Raw genomic sequence first — 13,236 nt, forward strand, 5'->3', positions numbered from 1 at the left:
AGAAAAGCCATTATCGGACATCTCTAGTGCTACCCATAATTATTTTGGATGAAATGTCCCCTTCATTAACTATATAAAAATGTCCCTATTAGAAATAAGAAGCTAAATACAAACATATGAATTACCCACGTGCTAAACTAACAAGGAAATTATTCACAGATTTAGATAAATTCGATAAAAATATCTCAAAATAAAATAAGAAAGAGACTATTTAACAATATTCTCACAATTATTTATGTACTTACCTTTTCTTTTCTCTGGGGTGTTTTAGTGTTAATGTTATTGCAATATTGTGTTGAGCATTTTGAAAACTTCATGAAAAAACATTCACACACATTCTGTTGATGTGTTGGACTGTTTGACGCAGATATTTGAATTAACGTCTTCCATTTCTTTTGTTGTTGACAGTGGCTATTTCTTCTTTGTTGGCGCCGACAATTCCTTCCTCATTGGCGGCTATTTCTTCTTTTTTGGTGGCGGTAGTGATTTTTTCTTCGTTTGGTGGTTATTTCTTTCGATCATTTTGTTTACCTGAAGATGATCTTCATTCAATTAACCGACAGGATGTGTCCTTTGCAGTGGACATTTGTATTTTTGGCTATTTTTTAAAAACCTTATGAAAAAAACATTCACACATATTCTGCTGTTGATATGTTAGATCAGTGGTTCTTAACCTGGGTTCGATCGAACCCTAGGGGTTCGGTGAGTCGGGCTCAGGGGTTCGGCGGAGGTCAAGATACGCCCGACTCATCGTGGGAATAAAAACTTCTCCCTATTGGCGTATTAAGGATACGGCAACAGCAGAAGTCACACTGATTTGCAGGTGTGTAATTTGTTGTGAGTTTATGCACTGTGTTTGTTTTGTTCTTTGGACAAGGTGAACGGTTCATTTTGTGCACCAGTAAAAAAACATGGTAACACTTTAGTATGGGGAACATATTCACCATTAATTAGTTGCTTATTAACATGCAAATTAGTAACATATTGGCTCTAAACTAGTCATTATTAAGTACTTACTAATGCCTTATTAGACATGGCCTTATTATAACCCTTACCCTCTAACCTTGGCCCTAACCAGGGGCGTCACTAGCTTTTAAGGACAGGGGGGGCTTAGCCCCCAGGAGATGCACAGGATGTGAGCGAACGTTACGCACGAGCACAAAACTTCACAAACGGCTAACAAAGACTTAGAAATTATTCATTGTTATTATTTAATTTTTTTTTTCAATGCACGGGACGAAATGAAATGCTCCCCGGGACGATGGCTTTTAACCATTTTTTTTCTTTTTCTTTTTATGTATTTATTCATTTTACATTTTATATTAAATGTCTTGGTTTTTCCTCCCTCTGAAAATCCTATGAAATGTTTAACAAGCCATCCTATAATAATAAAACAGCTATTAATGTAACAATACAATAAAACAAATATATTTAATGATGTTTTTTTCATTATTTTAACAATAGGCTAATGTATATTACTTTATATAGATTCTACAAAAAACACAAAACTTAAAAAATAAATGATTTACAATTCCACACACAAGGTTTTGTGCAGCTTCACTCATTGTAAAGGAAGATAATGTGCTTCGTACAACTGCAGGACCGCAAGCAAGGTTGCAGAGAAAATGCGGGCTGGAATTTGAGTGATGTGGGCATTTTCTATATGAACAGGTGGAATGGATTGGATACCGACCCACTAAAGGGGCTCTCTACCTTACGCTACGAAGTGAGGGGAAACTGAGTGAATAATAACAGGTTATATGATTATTTATTTAAACTCATATTTGGGCCACTTTATAATGAATATGTCGGCATTTATTTGTAAAAAAACCCCAAAAAACCCCAAATTATTTAGGGGGGCTTAAGAATATTTTAGGGGGGCTTGAGCCCCCCTAAAATAGGCCTAACAACGCCAATGGCCCTAACCCTCTAACCCTAACCCTAACCCTAACCAAATAACTCTAAATTAAGTCTTTGTTACTTAGAATATGTTCCCCATACTAAAGTGTTACCAAAAACATATAACTTTGTCTTGAATTTGAAAAAAAATAAAAATAATTATTTTTTACTAAAGAAGGGTTCGGTGAATGCGCATATGAAACTGGTGGAGTTCGGTACCTCCAACAAGGTTAGAAACCACTGTGTTAGATTGTCTGATGCTGATGTTTTGAGGTGACTTGGTTGTTAGCAGCGACCATTTCTTCCTTGTTGGCAACACATATTTCTTCTATGTTGGCGGTGGTTATTTCTTATTTGTTTTTCGGCGGCTAGTTCTTCATTGTTGGCGAGGGTTATTTATGTTTTGTTGACGGGGACTATTTCTTCTTCGTTGGTAGTGGTGGTTTCTATTTTGTTTCTGGCAGCATTTACTGCTTGGTCGGTGGCAGCTATTTCCCCTTTGTTGTTTGGCTGCGAAACTAGGAATCGGAATGAAGACATTTGAACGATTTTGGGAGAATCAAAATGTAGATACTCAATACTTAATGTTCAACACTAATTAAACCCTAACCCTAATTACCTGTGAACCATATTGACAGTGTAGCACTGCGGCGCCGTGATCATATTGTTGGTCTGAAGGTGATCTTGGGATTTAGGGAGAGTGAACCACAACAGTAAAGATAGCTCCAAAAGTACTCGTACAGTGATAAAACTGTCTCTCCTCACACGCTAATCAGTCATGTTTGGCTGCGACTATGAGTTGGCCTTTCCAGAGTCCTCACTCAGTCTTGTCATTAATATGCTGTTGGTTTCACCTGCCTCCCGTCCTCCCCGTGCGGACCACACATAGCTGTTATCAGGTGATTGATTTCTCACACCAACGCTCAAGCTTCCTGCTTGATGAGGGCATTTCTCCTGTTTTGCATTATTTGTGCCCATTTCTTGGCCTTATTGGAAAGTGTCGCTGACATGTGGACAAATGGTGCAGGCGTGCTTCGGGGAAATGTTGCTGGGGAATGATGAAGGTGCTGTCTAGAGGACCTACACTGCAAGTGGGGGGAAATAACAAGGAGGATTGCAGCCTGGACTGTGGTTTAGCAGTATCATCTGGAGCAGAAATGCCTTAACTATTATGCCCTTTAGTGCATACGGTAATAAAAACATTTAATGGTTTGGGGGTCCTCTTGGAAGCAAATTGCATTCATTCTGATACGCCAAATTTGAGACAGAATTTTGGCATTTTGATCTTAGATTCTTTTTTGGCTTACTATTAGAGGACGCGCATCTGTTTTGCAAAGATAAATAGTGCTTGGAAAAGACAGGAAGACAACCCCAGGTTTGCAACAGAAGAGGAACATTTTTAATTGTTTTGTTTTGAATTCCTATTTCAGATGATAATGTCAAAAGAGCATCACACAGCAGTTCTGCAGAAGTAAATATCGGGTGTTATCCCCCCCCCAAAAAAAATAACACAATCCTGCAGACATTCTCCGCAGAGAAAAAAAAAAAACAGCAGCAAAATAATTGTCTGCACACCCCAGAGACATGTTCCTCTCTAAGTGTAAAAACAATCATTCATTTGTTAGATTTGCAGGTTAAAATATGTTTTCCTTTTTTGTCAAGCTGCTGCTTTTTTCTTCAAGGTCATACTATGTATTTTTTGTCATGCTTTGTGAAAGACAACGTTTTACGATTCCCAACAATTAAGTATTTTTTTTTTTTCACGATAATGTAAATCTCGTAAATAAATTGAAAATTATTTTGTCTAATATTACCGTATTTTTCGGACTGTAAGTCGCAGTTTTTTTTCATAGTTTGGCCAGTGCGACTTATACATGTTTTTTTCTTTTTTTATTATGCATTTTCGGCAGGTGCGACTTATACTCCAGTGCAACTTATACTCCGAAAAATACGGTACATCGTTTGATATCTGAGTAGTGGAGTGATTATGCGCCGCAAATTTTATCGTCAGTTTTCAATGTGTCCTTATTTTTTTGCTATTTAGTCCAGTGATTCTGAAACTGCGGTACGACTAGTGGTACGCGGGCTCTATCTAGTGGTACGCCCAAAAAAATTACCTATTTAAAGGGGAACATTATCACCAGACCTATGTAAGCGTCAATATATACCTTCATGTTGCAGAAAAAAAGACCATATATTTTTTTAACCGATTTCCGAATTCTAAATGGGTGAATTTTGGTGAATTAAACGCCTTTCTAATATTCGCTCTCGGAGCGATGACGTCACAACATGGCGTCACATCGGGAAGCAATCCACCATTTTCTCAAACACCGCGTCAAATCAGCTCTGTTATTTTCCGTTTTTTCGACTGTTTTCCGTACCTTGGAGACATCATGCCTCGTCGGTGTGTTGTCGGAGGGTGTAACAACACGAACAGGGACAGATTCAAGTTGCACCAGTGGCCCAAAGATGCGAAAGTGGCAAGAAATTGGACGTTTGTTCCGCACACTTTACCGACGAAAGCTATGCTACGACAGAGATGGCAAGAATGTGTGGATATCCTGCGACACTCAAAGCAGATGCATTTCCAACGATAAAGTCAAAGAAATCTGCCGCCAGACCCCTATTGAATCTGCCGGAGTGTGTGACCAATTCAGGGACAAACGACCTCGGTAGCACGGCAAGCAATGGCGGCAGTTTGTTCCCGCAGACGAGCGAGCTTAACCCCCTATCGACCCTAGCTTCCCTGGCCTGCTGACATCAACTCCAAAACTGGACAGATCAGCTTTCAGGAAAAGAGCGCGGATGAGGGTATGTCTACAGAATATATTAATTGATGAAAATTGGGCTGTCTGCACTCTCAAAGTGCATGTTGTTGCCAAATGTATTTCATATGCTGTAAACCTAGTTCATAGTTGTTAGTTTCCTTTAATGCCAAACAAACACATACCAATCGTTGGTTAGAAGGCGATCGCCGAATTCGTCCTCGCTTTCTCCCTTGTCGCTGGCTGTCTTGTCGTTTGTCGGTTTCGCTTGCATACGGTTCAAACCGATATGGCTCAATAGCTTCAGTTTCTTCTTCAATTTCGTTTTCGCTACCTGCCTCCACACTACAACCATCCGTTTCAATACATGCGTAATCTGTTGAATCGCTTAAGCCGCTAAAATCTGAGTCTGAATCCGAGCTAATGTCGCTATAGCTTGCTGTTCTATGTGCCATGTTTGTTTGTGTTGGCATCACTATGTGACGTCACAGGAAAATGGACGGGTGTTTATAACGATGGTTAAAATCAGGCACTTTGAAGCTTTTTTTAGGGATATTGCGTGATGGGTAAAATTTTGAAAAAAACCTCGAAAAATATAATAAGCCACCGGGAACTGATTTTTAATGGTTTTAACAATTCTGAAATTGTGATAATGTTCCCCTTTAAATATTTAAACTTCAAATTCAAACAATAAATGTTACAGCAGCCAAAGATATAAAATCTAATTGTTAAATAAAACCTCTGCCTTGTTTTTAATGGATATTTAGGCCTACTACGCTCCTATATTTTAATGTTGGTCATTTTGGTGGTTTTTGGAGAGCCTAGTGTTTTCTGAAAAAAGTTTGAGAACCACTGGTTTAATCATCACGAAATAAGAAAACTTTGAAAAAAACATTGTCATATTTCAATTTTTGCGACAAGCAAAGTTGAACTCCTGTTGCAATGTATATTGTCTGCAGGAGTTGCCACAGTGTGAATATAGCCCACATTTCCACAGCTGAAGTCATGTGTTTAGACAGAAAACTAGATGGGACTTCATCAACAGAGAATCTGCTGGTTTGCAACAAAAGTCATGCATATGAAAATAAAGACATAATATATACTATATCAGACAAATGATATACAGTACATGGCATGTCGCACTGCTTTGGTGGATCATAATACCGTGGATTGAAGGCTGTGTCTTGTGAGAGACAAGCATCTGGGCATTTTTCAAATAGTGCTCATGTACACCGTCTCCGGGGCGGATTAGCGTGGCGAGCTCACGGCAAATGTCAACATCAATATAACGGCGACACAAAAGCTTCTGGCTCATGCACAAACAACATGCATTTCCGCTCATCTCTAGCTCTTTAGCCATATAAATATGGCACTGCTTTAAATCGAAATGTAGTGTAAAGAATCTCTTGTTTGTTGACGCTCTGCAAAGGAAATGTTTCGCTCATACGTCCTGATAGTCTGCCATGTTTCGGAGCAGCTTGTTGCCGCCGAAGGCTACGCGAAGAAGAGGACTCAAGAGTTAGGGGAGCATTCAAGAACACGATCAGTTCCACTTGAGCTGTCCCGTTTGCCAGGCCACCCTCGCATTAAATGTCTTTGATTGTACGCTATGTGTATTTTCAACGTGAGTGTCCCTAATGTATTTATATGGGTCAGTGTTGTTCGGGACCAAATGGCAAACTGGCTTCAGGCTTTGGCTGATCCCATCGCATCATGACACAGCAGTGATTAATGTGACTGTCGTCTTTTGCCGGAACAGAGTGACATTGTTGAAAAAAAATGTGTGCAGTTTCGTGACAAATGTCCACAATTGCTCAAACCATCTTTGTGCAACTATAAGGCCTTATATGCGTATACTTATGTGCTTTTTGATTGTTAACTTGAGTATTACCTAAACGTACGAGGAGGTTCAACATGTCTACCTCTGATGTTATTAATGCAGAAAAGACAATACTCGACACAAAGAAAGTGTGTGTACTCAGTAAAGAAAATTAGATTACTGTGGTCTACATTGAAAACATGATTGTACAAATGGGTCGGTGTCTGGTTTGTGCTTGTTTGTGAAATTCTGAAAATAAAGTTGTATCGAACTGTCACCAGCCTTTTTTTTCATATTTGATTGGAGTAGCCACAATACAGTTTGTATGCTTTTTCTCAACTTCTTGTTAAAGACAAAGCTATTTGTGGCCCAATATTGGTCTTTTATAGGGATATGAAAACTTCCTGTCATGGTAATTGTGACCAAAATTCTCATAATTTTGTTGAATGTGCTCAAAAGCAAACTTATGCACACACTGAAATGTATTAACTACGTATTATTTAAAAGTACAATAGAAACTATATACTTTCTTGGTTTCCTAAGACAATGGTCCTCAACCACCGGGCCGCGGCCCGGTACCGGTTCGCACAAGAAATAAAAATAAAAAAATTAAATCAACATAAAAAACACAAGACACACTTACAATTAGTGCACCAATCCAAAAAACCTCCCTCCCCCATTTACACTCATTCACACAAAAGGGTTGTTTCTTTCTGTTATTAATATTCTGGTTCCTACATTATATATCAATATATATCAATACAGTCTGCAGGGATACAGTTGACCGGTCTGCGGTTCCAAAAAGGTTGGGGACCACTGTCCTAGGAGCCATATTACTTTTGAGTGTTTACATGTGTTTATCTTATTCCCTTTTAAAGGCCTACTGAAACCCACTACTACCGACCACGCATTCTGATAGTTTATATATCAATGATGAAATCTTAACATTGCAACACATGCCAATACGGCCGGGTTAGCTTACTAAAGTGCAATTTTAAATTTTGCGCGAAATATCCTGCTGAAAACGTCTCGGTATGATGACGCCTGCGCGTGACGTCACGGATTTTAGAGGACATTTTGGGACAGCATGGTGGCCAGCTATTAAGTCGTCTGTTTTCATCGCAAATTTCCACAGTATTCTGGACATCTGTGTTGGTGAATCTTTTGCAATTTGTTCAATGAACAATGGAGACAGCAAAGAAGAAAGCTGTAGGTGGGAAGCGGTGTATTGCGGCCGACTGCAGCAACACCAACACAGCCGGTGTTTCATTGTTTACATTCCCGGAAGATGTCAGTCAAGCTTTACCATTGGCCTGTGGAGAACTGGGACAACAGAGACTCTTACCAGGAGAACTTTGAGTTGGATATGCAGACGCGGTACCGTGAGTACGCATGCAGCTGCGGCTTCCAAACATTTGATCGCTTGCCCGTACGTGCGTGCCGCTATGTGCATGTCACGTACGTAACTTTGGGGACTTTGGGGAAATATATGTGCTGTATGAACTTTGGGGAGGTGAACGGTACTTTGGGCTGTGGGATTGAGTGTGTTGTGCAGGTGTTTGAGTTGTATTGGCGGGTTATATGGACGGGACGGGGGAGGTGTTTGTTATGCGGGATTATTTTGTGGCATATTAAATATAAGCCTGGTTGTGTTGTGGCTAATAGAGTATATATATGTCTTGTGTTTATTTATTGTTTTAGTCATTCCCAGCTGAATATCAGGTCCCACTCGCCTCTCACAGCATCTTCCCTATCTGAATCGCTCCCACTGCCCTCTAGTCCTTCACTCTCACTTTCCGCATCCACAAATCTTTCATCCTCGCTCAAATTAATGGGGAAATCGTCGCTTTCTCGGTCCGAATCGCTCTCGCTGCTGGTGGCCATGATTGTAAACAATGTGCAGATGTGAGGAGCTCCACAACCTGTGACGTCACACGCATATCGTCTGCTACTTCCGATACAGGCAAGGCTTTTTTATCAGCGACCAAAAGTTGCGAACTTTATCGTCGATGTTCTCTACTAAATCCTTTCAGCAAAAATATGGCAATATCACGAAATGATCAAGTATGACACATAGAATGGACCTGCTATCCCCGTTTAAATAAGAACATCGCATTTCAGTAGGCCTTTAATTAGTAAAGGTTGTAGAGGGTTTTTTTTAATGATAAAGGCAAACCAAGGGTTGCCGTTATGTGGGTTCACCTCCTGTTGTTGTCACATCTGTGTGGATCTTCACGTCTACCATTCTGTCCTTAGATAGCACAGCCTGTTAAATACAAAACTGAATAGCTTAGTGTGTTTATACAAGACTAGAGTAGGGAATGATGTTTTCTAAGACGCCAATGCGTCTTGTATTCATGTTTGCATTTAAGCCAGGTAGCTATTAGCATGCTAGGAAATGAGCAGTATCACCGTGAGTTTATCAAAATGCATTATTCAATTATGGTTTCACAATCGCTAAAATTTGAAACTTGTCGTATGCTGGCATGCTGAGAAGTGTTTTGTGATTCCAAAGGATGCAGAGGACCTCAGGCAGCTTGCAGGTAAGATAAATCTTGACTTGAACTTCCACACACAAGGCGAAAACCCACAACTTGGGTAATAGCTTAACGCATACTTGCCAACCCTCCCGGATTTTCCGGGAGACTCCCGAAATTCAGCGCCTCTCCCTTGCAGCACTAACTCTTCCGGGACGCTACAATATACACCCCCCGCTACTCCCCCCCCCCCCCTAGCTCCCCTACCTCAACCCCGCCCCCCCCCCCCAACCACTCCCACCTCAACCTCCTCCTGCTCTCTCATGGAGAGCATGTCCCAAATTCCAAGCTGCTGTTTTGAGGCATGTTAAAAAAAAAAGAAGCACTTTGTGACTTCAATAATGAATATGGCAGTGCCATGTTGGCATTTTTTTCCATAACTTGAGTTGATTTAATTTGGAAAACCTTGTTACATTGTTTAATGCATCCAGCGGGGCATCACAACAAAATTAGGCATAATAATGTGTTAAAGGCCTACTGAAATGCTATTTTCTTATTTAAACAGGTCCATTCTATGTGTCATACTTGATCATTTCGCGATATTGCCATATTTTTGCTGAAAGGATTTAGTAGAGAACATCGACGATAAAGTTTGCAACTTTTGGTCGCTGATTAAAAAAGCCTTGCCTGTACCGGAAGTAGCAGACGAGTAGCGTGACGTCACAGGTTGTGGAGCTCCTCACATCTGCACATTGTTTACAATCATGGCCACCAGCAGCGAGAGCGATTCGGACCGAGAAAGCAATGATTTCCCCATTAATTTGAGCGAGGGTGAAAGATTCGTGGATGAGGAAAGTGAGAGTGAAGGACTAGAGGGCAGTGGGAGCGATTCAGAAAGGGAAGATGCTGTGAGAGGCGGGTGAGACCTGATATTCAGCTGGGAATGACTAAAACAGTAAATAAATACAAGACATATATATACTCTATTAGCCACAACACAACCAGGCTTATATTTAATATGCCACAAATTAATCCCGCATAACAAACACCTCCCCCCTCCCGTCCATATAACCCGCCAATACAACTCAAACACCTGCACAACACACTCAATCCCACAGCCCAAAGTACCGTTCACCTCCCCAAAGTTCATACAGCACATATATTTCCCCAAAGTCCCCAAAGTTACGTACGTGACATGCACATAGCGGCACGCACGTACGGGCAAGCGATCAAATGTTTGGAAGCCGCAGCTGCATGCGTACTCACTGTACCGTGTCTGCGCATCCAACTCAAAGTCCCCCTGGTAAGAGTCTCTGTTGTCCCAGTTCTCCACAGGCCAATGGTAAAGCTTGACTGTCATCTTCCAGGAATGTAAACAATGAAACACCGGCTGTGTTATCCGGCACACCAGTCAAGGGGTGCATTCTACGGCAAGGGTGCGTTATCCAGCACAACACCTGCCGCAATACACCGCTTCCCACCTACAGCTTTCTTCTTTGCTGTCTCCATTGTTCATTGAACAAATTGCAAAAGATTCACCAACACAGATGTCCAGAATACTGTGGAATTTTGCGATGAAAACAGACGACTTAATAGCTGGCCACCATGCTGTCCCAAAATGTCCTCTACAATGCGTGACGTCACGCGCAGACGTCATCATACCGAGACGTTTTCAGCAGGATATTTAAATTTAAAATTGCACTTTAGTAAGCATGTGTTGCAATGTTAAGATTTCATCATTGATATATAAACTATCAGACTGCGTGGTCGGTAGTAGTGGGTTTCAGTAGGCCTTTAATTCCACAACTGTATATATATCGGTATCGGTTGATATTGGAATCGCTAATTAAGAGTTGGACAATATCGGAATATCGGATATCGGCAAAAAAGCCATTGTCGGACATCTCTACTTTTGAGCATTTTTTTGTGGTGTGTTCCGGGAGAAGTATGATGACAACCACGAGATCGGGACATGGTCCAAAGGACTCGCAAATGGAGTATCTCGCAAACACGATGTCGGAACAATTAGCTTGACCTTCCGGTGACATGTGTTGACATTCCAATTGTGACGGAAAACAGTGACCATGAAGAGGTAATCATCTCCAAGTGCTGCATATCCTTAAGATGTTAAGACTCGGGCGTAATGGATGTCTATTGATTAAGGGTGTACTCACTCTGTATCAATACCAAGGACTCTGATGGACGTTTGAGCTGCGTCTCTGCACTCCCCAGCCCAAGTAAATCGATGTGGGATTTCACCGTCCTTAGAACAGAATAATGAGCAACAAGCACTTTTAGTAGCAAGTAAATGAAGCAAGTGTTTTCAAAATGTGTCGCTGTCACTGATTTTGATTTGATGACAAAAAAGGCCCTTGACAGATCAAGATACAAAAGCTCGACCCTCATTGCTGAAAGGTTTTGCTTGGTATGTTCTGCATTCATGAAGCATCTTTCTACTCTTCCCACCATTCACAGTGACTGACAACATCATCAAGACCACATTGAAAGGCAGACAATACATGTCGAATTGTACAGCCGCATGCTGCTCCACTTGTTCTCCCTGATGTTTGTTAGGTAATCAATACATATTCCACTAGAACATAATCGACTACTAAAGCTTACACAGAAAACATACACTTCACTTGTATTCAGACCGCAAATTGCCTCGACGGCCGCCGTGACACACGGGGGAAAAAAAAGTTATTCAAGGGCAACAAGACACAAATAGAACATATTCAAAGAATAAAATGGCAATAGAACACATACTAAATGGAACCATTCATTTCAATTTGTCGATTTCTGTAGCTTGGCAACTGACGGGGGAAATTACTTCTTTGGTTGTGTCAAAAGCGAGGACCTGAGCCTTGTTAAATTAATGGGGGGGCTATTAATTGGAAGCTTGGACCTGAACAGCACATTTGTAATGGATAAACAAACACCACGCCAGGAACTGTTAAAGGAAAACTACAGTAAATAGAGTAAATATATTCAACATAATAAGTCTTGGAGGTCCTGCAATAGAGTGTTTCAGCTTTGATGCAGGAATTTAGATGTTTACACGTTTTTTTTTTTGTAAGCTTGTAGCTTTAATGCTAATGAACTGTGTTTGTTCCTGCCTGTCTCTGACAGAGTGTGTGGTTCCAACAAGCGCTCCGGTGAGCTTCATCCACTTTATATGTATACACTGTAACTCTGCACCTGTCCTATGTAATAAATGCCATATATCATTTGCTGTGCAATAACGTCAGTGACACTAGCATAGCTATGTGTGCCACAGTGCTAACATTGCACTCACATTCGAACAGCAACGTCATGCTACGTTAGCCTATTAGCTGAAGAAAAACTGAATGATCAAACTTACATCTCTCATGTTTGTAGCTGACAGATATGGGAGAGTTTTAGGCCAGTGTTTTTCAACCTTTTTTTGAGGCAAGGCACATTTTTTGTGTTGAAAAAATCCGGAGGCACGCCACCAGCAGAAATCATTAAAAAACGAAACTCAGTTGACATTAAAAAGTTGTTGTCCCAATCGTTGGATATGACTTTAAACCATAACCAACCATGCATCACTATAGCTCTTGTCTCAAAGTAGGTGTACTGTCACCACCTGTCACATCACGTCGTGACTTATTTTGAGTTTTTTGATGTTTTCCTGTGTGTGTATATATACACATATACATACATATGTCGATATACACATATACATACATATGTCGATATATATATATATATATATATATATATATATATATATATATATATATATATATATATACACACACACACACACATATACATACATATGTCTATATATATATATATATATATATATATATATATATATATATATATATATATATATATATATATATATAGACATATATATATATATATATATATATATAGACATATATATATATAGACATATATATATATAGACATATATATATATAGACATATATATATATATCCATCCATCCATCCATCTTCTTCCGCTTATCCGAGGTCGGGTCGCGGGGGCAGCAGCTTAAGCAGGGAAGCCCAGACTTCCCTCTCCCCAGCCACTTCGTCCAGCTCCTCCCGGGGGATCCCGAGGCGTTCCCAGGCCAGCCGGGAGAGATAGTCTTCCCAGCGTGTCCTGGGTCTTCCCCGTGGCCTCCTACCGGTCGGACGTGCCCGAAACACCTTCCTAGGGAGGCGTTCGGGTGGCATCCTGACTAGATGCCCGAACCACCTCATCTGGCTCCTCTCGATGTGGAGGAGCAGCGGCTTTACT

This window comes from Nerophis lumbriciformis, linkage group LG13, assembly GCF_033978685.3.
Source record: "Nerophis lumbriciformis linkage group LG13, RoL_Nlum_v2.1, whole genome shotgun sequence".
In the NCBI taxonomy this organism is placed as follows: domain Eukaryota; kingdom Metazoa; phylum Chordata; class Actinopteri; order Syngnathiformes; family Syngnathidae; genus Nerophis; species Nerophis lumbriciformis.